Source organism: Talpa occidentalis, unplaced genomic scaffold (genome assembly GCF_014898055.3).
Source record: "Talpa occidentalis isolate TD23 unplaced genomic scaffold, MPIMG_talOcc4v2.1 talOcc4.9, whole genome shotgun sequence".
In the NCBI taxonomy this organism is placed as follows: Eukaryota; Metazoa; Chordata; class Mammalia; order Eulipotyphla; family Talpidae; genus Talpa; species Talpa occidentalis.
In genome coordinates, this window is record NW_023605305.1 from 4,340,366 (window position 1) to 4,351,706 (window position 11,341).

The 11,341-nt window shown below is 50.2% G+C and overlaps 1 long non-coding RNA gene across 2 annotated transcripts; it reads left to right on the forward strand.

The window, feature by feature from the left end:
* The first annotated feature begins 782 nt into the window (after window positions 1-782).
* Window positions 783-10,507, forward strand: LOC129145174 (uncharacterized). 2 transcript variants are annotated; one of them, XR_008550352.1, is made up of 3 exons: window positions 783-907; window positions 3,360-3,482; window positions 9,755-10,507. It is a non-coding gene; the product is annotated as an uncharacterized LOC129145174 (long non-coding RNA). The 2 variants fall into 2 exon arrangements; XR_008550353.1 differs by lacking the exon at window positions 783-907 and adding an exon at window positions 2,494-2,588.
* The last annotated feature ends 834 nt before the right edge of the window (window positions 10,508-11,341 follow it).

Sequence of the window (11,341 nt, forward strand, 5' to 3'; positions counted from 1 at the left end):
TGCCTGTTCTGTTCCCCCCTCTGGCTCTGGTGAATTATCTCACCCTCCCGCGCTTCTGACTGTACCCAATGCTTGTATAAATAAATAAATAAATCTTTAAAAAAATAATAATAATGTGAATTGTGTGTATGCCACTGGGCAGCATACGAAATAACATTTTCCTATATGCATTTGACCAGATGAGGAATTCGTGTTTAACATCGAAATAACATGCAACTGAATGATCTTTAGGTTTCCTTTTAGGACTTAATGCCAATTATTCTAACAATCACTTAACATAAATTCTGCTTTGGCTTTCTGAAAAATAACTTCATTCTTCTTGGTTTTATTGACGGATGACGTTGCACTGTTCACTAAAAATGTTTAAACCTGAGCTGGTATTTAAAAGGGAAAGTTTCATTTCCAACATGTCAGAATCTGGGATTCCGTCAGATATTAGGCGTCCAGTGCGCGTTAATACGTCGCTCTGGACCCCACTTGTTTGACGCAACTTTTAAGAGTCACCCAAGCAACACAAACGCCAACTTAGACGACGCGTGCGCAGTGTCCGAGTCCGCGACCTGCCCGTCGGGGCGGCCCACAGGGCTCCGCCACGCTTACGTCACGTAAGCGCCTGTGGGTTCTTGACGTCATCCGAAAGCGCCTCCCGCGGCGTCGCGGCCGAACTGGCGAAGGCGTTGCTATGGGGACGGCGCGTCGAGCCCCGCCCCCGAGACGCGATTGGAGGAGAACTGGTCAGCTGACGGAGAGGAGGTTTGAACGCGCGCCGGAGGCCCGGTGGGGCGCCGCCGGCGCGGGTTCCCCTGGCAACCCTGACGCCGTGGCACTGTCCGCGTGGACGATTCCCAGGCACCCCCACAGCCACAGAGTCCAAAATTCCATTCGAGGGGCTTCTGGACCTAAGAGGGTAAAGATCGGATCGGCCCCTGGCCCAAATCAAATCGAGATTCAGACCGCCCCGGCTCGGGTTCCGCGTGGGGCGGGAGGCCCAGGGAGGTCTCCTTGGTCTCGCGGGCGGCGTCGCCGTGGGAAGGGGAGTCGAGACCAGGATTCCTAATGCCAGGGAAACACGAGCCTTGTTGAGCCCCAGTTTCTCCCCGATACATATATTGTTCCTTTCTTCCTTCAGGAATCGTTGTGACTCGGCCCCTCCGGCTTCCACCGCCTCTCGCTTCTCCTTTGAACATCAAAACTTGAAAGAGTGTCTCTATTCACTGTCACCGGCCCCCCCTCTTGCCACTCGCTCTCGGCACTCTCGGTTTCTTCCCAGTCCCCTTCCCTGCTCTGTAGACATTTGGAAATATATCACCTCCGTGAAATGTTTTCTTCACTTGGCTTGCAGAGAAACACACACCCTTGGCTCTCCTCCTCCGTCCCTATGGCCTACTCCGTGGGCTCTTGTGCTGGTTTCTTCTCATTTCCCTGACTTCTAACTGTAGGCAAGGGCCCCGGGTTGGCTTTTTGGGTTTTTTGAACAGTACCTTGGTAAGCTCATCTGGTTTCATGGCTTCAAAGACCATCTGTATGATGATGAGAGCCTGGACCTCTTGCCTGAGCTCCATACTTGCATATACAGCTACCTATTTGGACCCCAAACTTGGCAGTTTAGTAGGCAGGGCAAAGTCATGTCCAAAATGGAACTCCTGAGCCCCATCAAAAGGTGCCACACCTGTGCCCCAACCCATCTCAGGGTATGGCACCTCCACACTCCCTGTTTCTCAGACTCAGAACTCTACATCCTGAGGAAGGGGCTCCAAACAACAGCCACCTGTAGTCCTCCAGATAAATGCTTATTCACAGATTGTGATAAGTGTGAGGAGAAAAAGCAATATACTGCTGAGGGGAGAAAAGAGGGAGGGCTTCTCTGAAGGAGCAACTTCTTTTTTTCCCCACCACCTACCCCTTTCACTTTTCCCTCTTCTCTTTACCTCAGAAACCGCACTTTGGTTATCAGTGTTAAGTTATAATTACTCTGTCAGTTCACCTCCTTTGATACCTTATTTAATTTACATATGTGAAATTACCCAATATTTGTCTTTGTCTTTCTGACCTACTTTGCTAACCATAATTCCCTCAAGTTCCTTCCATGTTGCTGAGAAAGGCAATATTTCATCTTTCCTGATGGCTGAATATTATTCCATTGTTTGGATAGACCACATCTTCTCGATCGAATCCTAATGGACACTTATTACATACCCACTTATTTACATACTATAAATAATGCTACTGTAAACATTGTGACGCTTGTAATTTTTCTTAGTTGATGGTTTCATATTCTTTTGGTAGATAGTTAAAAGTGGGATTGCTGGGTCATATGGCATTTCCAGTTTTAGGTTTGCTTTTTTTTAAGTAAATCCAGATTGCTTTACAAAATGAGTATACCAGTTTACATTTCCATCAACAGTGTATTAGTGCTCCTCTTTATTCATCTCCTCTCCAGCACTTGTTGTTGATGGTATTTTTAATATATGTCATCCTCACAGGTGTGAGATGATTATCTCATTGTGGTTTTGACTTACATCTCCCTTATTAAAAGTGATGATGAACATTTTTCCATATATTTCTTGTCCTTCTGAAGATCCTCAATGGTAAGCTGTCTTTTCAGATCTGCTGCCCATTTTTTAATTGGTTGCTTGTTTTCTGTTGTTAAGTTGCATGAGTTCTTTGTATACTTTAAATATTAGCCCCTTGTCAGTTTATCGGATGTGTGACTATCTCCTTCCATTCAATAGGATAGCTTTTTGATCTGCTAATATTTTCTTTCTCTGTATAGCTTTTTAATTTGAGGTAGTTCCAATTATTTATGTTTGCTCCCCCTCTCCTTCCCATTGGGGTGGAATCTCCAAATACATCTTTATCATTGATGTCATGAAACATATTGCCAAAGCTTTCTTCTATGTATTTTAGTGTTGTGGGTCTTATATCTAGGTCTTTAGTCCACTTTTATTTCTATGTATGGGGTAGAGTGATCCAATTTCATTCTTTTACATGTGGCCCTTCACTTGTCCCAGCACCATTTAGAAGGAGTTTACCTCCACCTCCAGGGAGTTGTATGACAGTGTCAACCACCAGATATAGTGCATGCTGAGTCTCACACACAGGGTTTAACTATGAGCATTTTTTAAATAATGCCCACCTGACACAGTTGATGGGAAGATTGAATGAGACGAGGCCAAGAAGGGGCTTAATCGCCCAGAGTGACCCAGGCAGATATAGATGTGCACCAAGCAACCAAGAGCATTGAATGTCCATCCTTGGGGGTGCCAGATATCATCTAGTTTAGACAGATATGATTTATGAACAAAACAAAAGTTTTACACTATTTCAAAAAGATATATGCTCTGCTGTGTTCACAATAGCTAAGATATTGGGAAAACCCAAGTGCCCAAGGACAGATGAATGAATTTAGATGTGATCCACACACACAGGAATACGACTCAGCTGTTAAAAAGACAACTTGGATGAACCTTAAGGGGATTAGGGTAAGTGAAAGTTTCAGAAGGAGGGAAATAAAACACTGTGTGATTTCACTCATTTGAGAGATAAAAAGGGGAAAAGGCAATCAAACGAAACAAAAGTAAACCCTTAGACTCTGGAAACAGAATTGTGGTTACCAGAGGGGCAAAAGGGGTAAGGCATCAATCGAATCATTAGGGGGGCCATTGGTGGGTGGTGGAGGGTGACTGGCACGTCAATGGCGGCTGTGGTGTGATGATACAGCTGCTGAGGTGAGAAACTCCTCCGGACACCTTACAGTGTTGTCAACAATGGTTATCTCGACAAGGAAAAAGAAATATTCACAAAGCAGTTTTCAGTAAGACAAACGCAAAAGAGAAAAGTCACAGACTAGGCAGCTGTTCACCCACCCCATAACTCTGTGTTCCGGAAGCCAAAATACAGCAGAAATGACTTTGCAGGAAGGGGCGTTCATCGCTTATTTCTTGTCTTCAGCTTCAGCTAAAGCATCCCTCAGGCTTACCTTGGAGGAACTGATGGGCAGCAGATGTAGGCGTGGAGCGGGGCGTGGTCCTCTCTCCTGGCTTCAGGTATTGGGCTGCAGGAAGCCTTCTCATTCCGTTCCTAAAATTTCATGTCGGTAAATGGAACCTGGCGCAACTTCCCACCACCTTCGACTTGAGTCGTGACTCTGCCACAAAGACACATTGCCTTTTTGCACTGGAAGGAACCAAACCTTTCATCCCAAGGCCAAAGAACAACTCTTGTCCTCTTTGACACCCTTGACGGAGGCCATCAGCCAGTGACTGGGAAGGGACAAGGCAGTCGTCTCGTTTCATTGTTCGAATCTGCTTTGTACCACTAGGCCAAGCCTCTCCCAAGACCTTTATTCCCAAACTGGACAGCACCACCCCCACCCCCACCCCCACCAAAGGTGTTCTTTTCCTAACAGTGCTTTTATGAATAGCCGTGTACATAAATCTTTGTATGTTTGCTTTTGGATACACTTCTAGAAACAAAACTGCTGGAATGCATGGTACATTTCACAGCTTTTGCTATATGTTTCCAGATTTTCCTCCAGAAAGAACAGTTTTGTTTATATGCCCACGGGCAGTTTACAAGAGGCCTGTTTCCTCACACCCTAGCCACCAAACAAAAGTAGGGAATGTTCGTTCTTTCAATCATTGCCCATCTGATAGGGGAAATGATTATCTCATAGTGGCTTGAATTTTGCCTTTCTGTGATTACGGGCGGGCGCGGAAGGATGTGTTTCCCGGCCATCTCCTATACTTTTGCAATCTTGCTGGAGCTAATTGCAGGACCGTACATGTTAAATTTTATCTTGTTGGATTCAAGGAATCATTCCTTCCTGTTGAGATCATTTGGATCCTGAATCTGTAATTCCAACACACTGGCCTTCCCTCCCAGTCTTGTGCTATTTGCACAGTTGATAAGCAGTTATCTTTGGCTTTATCCAAGTTGTTGATAGAACATTAAAGTGCTTAGGCCAAGGACAGAGCTGTCTGGCACATCGCTGGAGAATGTCTTGGGAAGGCGGAGTCCCATCCTCTGCTAAAATCCCACTTGGCCATGGGAGGACCCTTTAGGGGAGTCACAGGGCCAGGTGCAGTTTCCAGCCTCCATCCTGATTAGCCGTGTGGCCTTGAACAGTGGTGCCCATTAACTGGAGATGTGCCACGTGGTGCTCTGAAGTCCCTTCAAGTGCTCCTCTTCTAGTCACTATTTTGTCCATAAGGATTTAATGAAAAGCCACCAAACTATTGTCAAATTGCTTCAGGGCAGGGAGAGGGGCAGCCCAAACCCCGCAAACCTGCCTATTCTATATAGGGTTCTGCCATCCGCCGCATTAACACAAAACATGAGTCTTTAATGGGAAGGAACTTTAATACAATTAGGAAACAATACAGGAAAGGCAAAGAATTTAGTTTCTAACCCAAAGTCACCCGTCCCCTCGTGGGTAAAACTCCATCCAAATGGGACTGGCCCAGAGCAAGGCCCCAAAGCCTGCCATGAGTCTAAAGCATCTTCCAGTGGGGACCCACAGAAAAGAGTCAGAAACAACCAGACAACCCCGGAAGAAAAAGAGCAAAATCAAAATCAAGATAGAAGCTGCCATTGTCACCTCCCCACGGGTCTCACCCACATCTGTGTCCAGTCCACGACCAAAAGGCAAGCGCAGTTTCTTCACATGTCTCTAGGCTCCATGCGCCTCCTCCAGGTCTCCGTTAGGCTCCATCCTGCTTCCTTCCTTCCTCAGTCTCCTCTGCAGCTTCTTCTCTCCCTGCCCAGCTCCACCCTCCATTTGGGTGGGGCAGGAAACCTGGAACCTCCCCCTTTCCTGGGGACCACCCTGTTACAAAATCACCCCACTATGGTGAAGCACTCACCCAGTTAACTCATCTGGTAAAAGATCATCCTTCAGTGGTCCACACTGACCCGAGGATCGCCCTTATTGATCGGAAGGCTGGTCAACCATCCATTTGATTATCTGCTTCAGGACATGGCAGTAAGCTCACTGCTCTTTGCTTCACCCACTTCATCACTGTTATAAGCTCAGGAGAGTTCTCCGCGACATTGGAAGTGCTTGGTGGGCCCTGCTGGACAGATGTGTCCGTTCCTCCACAGCAGAGGCCAGTCACTGGGGCAGCTGCATGGCCGGGTAGCACTGAAAGGAAGCGGAGTAGCTCAAGGGGCCAGGGGGTCTTTGTGAGACTAAAGATGCCAACTGCCCCCAGGACTATGAGAGGGACCTCTGGTTTTCGGCCCTGGTGTAAGAAAGAAATCATCAACAGGATCGTCTTCAAATGACTTGATAACACAGTCTGGCCTCTTCGAGATCCTTCGATATCAAAAACTGATGCCAAAAAGGCTCTGGCAACTTTAAGTTCATTTAAATTTACATTCAGGTAATTTAAATTTGAATCAGTCTCTCAATCTCGGCTCTGGCATGCCAGCCTCTCTCCAGGCCTGCTGTGGAGTTGCTCACTGCCACCTTGTAAAGGAGGAATGGCCATTCCGTACCATCTCATCCAGACGAGGAAGCGACCCTGAGAGGCCAGGCCAAGACTTCACTCTTGGACCTGCTTCCCCCAAACTCCCCAAGCGGCTGCCGGGCAGGTTCTGTTTTCACTCAGTCCTCACAGATGACGAGATGAAGGCACCCTAGGGAGAGTGGGTGATCTGCAGGTGTCACCCACAAGGAAGGAGCTGAAGTGGCTTGGACTCTGGGGCCCTGGCCCCCGTGTGCAGCTCCAGCCGGCCTCCTGGACGGCAGTAAATAAGAAAGGAACCACTTACGGAAATGATCTCTCCCACACCCGTGAAACTGCGCTGCAAGCAGTGGCCACTCTGGCTTCTTAAACCAACCTCTTCATCACCTGCATGAAGCGCGTGAAAGGAAGCAGGACAGGTGGGCGTGATCACCAGTAACGGGCTCACCACCTCCGAGGTGTCTCGATTTGACAGGCTGACTTTGAGGTGCGGCACGAACACCAGGGCCCCAGTGACAGCGGAGCCAGATCACGAGACCAGGCCTCGCTCTCCAGCCCCCGTGTTCCCAGGACAGGGTTCCAAGGCCGAGGGCGGCCACCGCTGGCCCACACCAAGGGCTCAGACCCTGCCAGGCCTGGGCCGATTGACAGGTTCCCAATATTGTCTTCCAGTTGCTAGACGACACTGCTTTCCAGTACATTATTTGGAATATTAAAGCTAAAATGTAAGTAAAGCATTTTCACACAAATAATTTCAACCGCAACAAGACAATTGGCTCCTGCTTCAGTTGGCAAGAAAAGGTAATGAACTCATTCCGATTGACATCTTTCGAGATCCTCTTGCCAAAGCCAACTGGCAGCTTCATCACGATGGAAACGTCCGTGTTATTTCCACTCATCCAGGGTTCGGCCTGCTGGTATCTGATTCAATGTTTACTTCATGAATGAGGTCAGTTCCCAGCAGAGTTGGGGCTTCAGCAACTGAGCCGGAGCTGCCGCTCAGCTGAGAGCATTCCCCCTGGCATCGCCCCAGAGTTGCCAGGGTTTCCCGGGGCAGTTGACCCAGGTTAGCCACCCTCCCTGGCACTTGCTGGACCCTGGCTCTGCTAGGCAAACGCTTCCCCATAGAAGCAGGTGGAGCTGGCTGCCGCCTGGCGGGCCGAAGCCACCTCCGACTTCCCATAGCACTCAGGCTTCGGCCTGCCCCCTCGGTCTTCCCACATCCAGCCCCTTCTGAGCGCCAGAACTGCCAGGAAACGGGGTTAGGCTTTTTGTGTTTTAATTATTTACTTCGGCATGGCTCCACGTGTGTGGCATGGGGGTGACTCAGCGCTTGGAAGCCACCCCCAAAGGTAACGACGCCCCACAGGCCAGTGTCTCTGCCAGACCCCTGTGCTGGCAAAAACAAAACAAAAACAAAAGCTCACAAGGGCAAAAACTCTTGTTTTAAAAACACACATTTGTGGAGTGACATTCTCTAAGTGCAAAGAAGTGACTGGGAAAACCGCTGCGGGCAGGGAGGGTTGGGGAGGCTCCAGGGGGGACTGGGGTCAGCCCCAAGTGCTCTTAGGAGCAGCCAAGGGTCCCAGGGCCTTGACCTGTCCCTGAGTCTCAACAGCAGCCGCCATCACACACATGGTAAAGCCTGAAGCTGGCCCTCTGTGCTCCGGCTCAGGTCTCTGAGCACCGTGGGAAGTCAGAAGCTTCGAGAGAGCAGTTTGGTTTGGACTCCAAAATAATTGTGGGTATCACGTGCTGACACAGAGATGTGGGGCAAATGCCAGGAGCAGGGGGTGGCTTAGGATCTGGAGATGCAGGCAGGGAGATGGGGAGGCTTCCCCCTTCAGCATGGACAAGGCAGTCCCTGACAGAACCAGGGACGGAGGTCTGCGGATGCAGAGGCAAGGCCAGAGCAAACAAAGACAAAGTCCCAAAGGGGGCGTCAGCCCCCACTCTTCCTTTGACTTCCCGGTGCCCTGCTCTGCAGCCACTCTCTCGGCTAAAGCTCCATCCAGCTGCCTCAAGAGATTTCAGAACGTCTCTCCACAAGGGGGCTGGCCTCCCCCCAAAGAGCCTGCTCAAGTGAAATTTGGATCATTTTTCTTACCTGCTTTCCTCGCGACAAGCTGTCTCACACCCAGGAGGCCCCATCGACCTGTTTCTATCACCAGAACACCAGTTCCTTATTGTCAGTTCTGTAGTCTGTTTTACCAACACTGCCCCAATCATGCCATCTTTCCCCTCGTGTGTTGCTGGAAGCTTCTTGGAGATGAGGCCCAAAACAAAGTTCAGTCATTCCTTCCCTACCTGTGAGCCACAGGCCAACCTGCAAGTGCTTGAAGGTACTGACCTCAGGGCCTTGGCACGTGCTGCTCCCTTGGCCTGAAGCATTCTCTGGGCTCATCCACCTGCTCCTCCAATCCCTTCCTTTAGATCTTCACCCATAGGCTTTAGAGAAATAACAGCAGCCTTATCAGCATGCTAGCATCTGCTGGACACTCACTGAGCACCAGATTTGTTTTAAAATACATCATTCAATCTCACAGCAGCCCTAGAAATTCCAGTCATCACCGTCAATAGTTTACAGACAAGAAATTTGGGACTTTGGGGCTTCCCCTGGTGGCGCAGTTGGTTGAGCGCAGCGCTGTGAAGCTGTCCTCAGCCTCTGCAGCGCCAGTTCGATCCCGGCCGGCCGGCGAGGGTCCTACATGGCGCCGCAGACCTTCCTGTCTCGCCCGCTGCTCTTCTCAGCAGTGTTTTCAGTCTGCCTGTCCTCTCACCCTCCCACGAATCTGGCCTGTACCCCGGTTCTTGTATAAAATAAATAAATAAATCTTTAAAAAAAAAAATTGGGGGACTTAGTGAGATTAACTTGCCCCAAATGGAAAAAAGTTAGTGAAAACAGGATTGGGAATTGAGCACATATAGCCGAGTCCCTACCGTGTGCTTGCTTAGCTGACTTGGGACTTCTGAGTTTGTGGAATAAGACAGATCTGATGAGCACTTTGCAAACGTGAAGTCCTTCTTAATCAAAGAGGACCACGAAGGATGTTTTAGGCGGGAGGACTGGACGAGTGATGGCTCTTGGTGTCCATGGTAAACACGGGAGCCCTAAATAAACCCCCAGATTGAGTCTAAAGTTCAGGCAAGGTCTAAGGCAGAAAAAAATTTAGACACATCCCGGGGCAGGGGATTGTAGAGATTAATAAAGGCATCGATGAGCTTTACAAAACGATTTCGCCATATAAAATAACTGGTCGAATTCTCCTCTCTCTCATCTTCGGCAGCCTCTTCAAGCTCCAGAGAACTTGAATCACCAGTGACCACCCAACATCTCTGAGACGATTAAACTCTGTAGCGGCGAGACCTTCCAGAACTTTCCACGTGTGTCCCCCGTGCACACTTGAGCTTTTATCCTCTCTGACAGCACACAGGGCTCTTCTCTGCCCCCGTCTGCCTCCCTGGTGGGAGGCTCCACGCAGGCAGCCGCCCTTCAGCGTGCCCGGCACGGCCTGCAAGAACAGTGCTCGTTTGTCCACTCCCCCGTATTAATTGGGTGTCCACTGTGCAACGGTCTCCAGTCTAGACCCTCGATGTTTTTGCAAATGTTTCTCCGGTGGTTGAGGAATTCACTCTACTTTAAGGAACAACAACAACAAAAAGCCTCTAAGCTGAAGGAAACTTGTGTCTCCGATTCCTCAGAAAGATGTGAGGAGTTGGGCAAATACTTGACCTCCCTCCCTCCACCGGCCGCCCTCTTTGATTCTGAATATCCTGCTTTTCCACGCGGCCTAGGAAAGTGGGGTCATTCCAGAGGAAAGACTGAGCCCTCTGTGATTTACAAGTGCAGGTGTTTGCACCCCTGGGGCCAGCCAGGCCTGCTCTTTATGAGCTCCGAGCCCCGAGGAGGAAATGCATCTGAGCTGTGGTCACCTGCCCCGGTGGCAGGGCTGTTAGCTGGCGGCGAGTGGGCGAGGCAGCTGCGGGCAGGCATTACACAGGCTTTCCAGAAAGAGCTAGGCAGCCAGCGCCCAAGCCACGGGAAAAGGGCAGCCGCCCTCAGCCACCACCCGACTGGAAAGTCCTCGTAAGGGACACCTGGAGGAAGCGGGGATGGGGGTTCCCACGACTCCCCCAACTGTCACTGCTCTTCTCACTCAACTTTCCCACCCCAGAGGGGCGCCCACCCCGAGGACCACCCATCTCTGCCACTCGCGAGCTCACTGGTGTCTGCCAGCTTCTTTCCTTCACCCCTCTTCTGTGGGGTTGGGAGCGACCCAAACGTAACCTCGCTCCTCCTGTTTGTGGGGGAAATATTTCCAGATCACAGCGCGCCTGGCCCGGCCGACGTGAATGTTTGTTTTTGCCTCCCGCGCCCAGGCTCCCCCCGGGCCGGTCACCATGCCAGCAGCGAACCGTGAGCAGAGCAAGGAAGCCGCATCAAGAGGACCATTCTTTTCCCCATGAAGTACTTTGAGACCCAAGTTTCCACGCTTTTAAGGATTTAATGTCAGAGAGCTCCCAGGCACAGCTGCATCTTGGCAGCGGGTCCTGGTGAGCGTGTCGGAAGGCGAGGGGGCAGCGATGACCGGGAATGTGCCCCCAGCCCCGGCCCGGCTCAGCCCTGCGACAAGGTGACGTGACGACGGTCCCGGAACTGTCTGGAAGTTAAACGTTGGCCTTCTGCAAAGAGCTGGCCCTCCAATGCCAGCTGTGGTTAGTCCAAGGGCAACATGAGCAGGTTTCTATTTAAAACCCTCACACCTGGTGCTGGAGTATCCCCGTTATCCAAAGGGGACCCTTTTTCTCCGGGTTCTTCTCCCCCTTCCCTCTTCTGTGTGAGTCTGGCTGCGCCCAGCCTGCTGGCTTGAAGG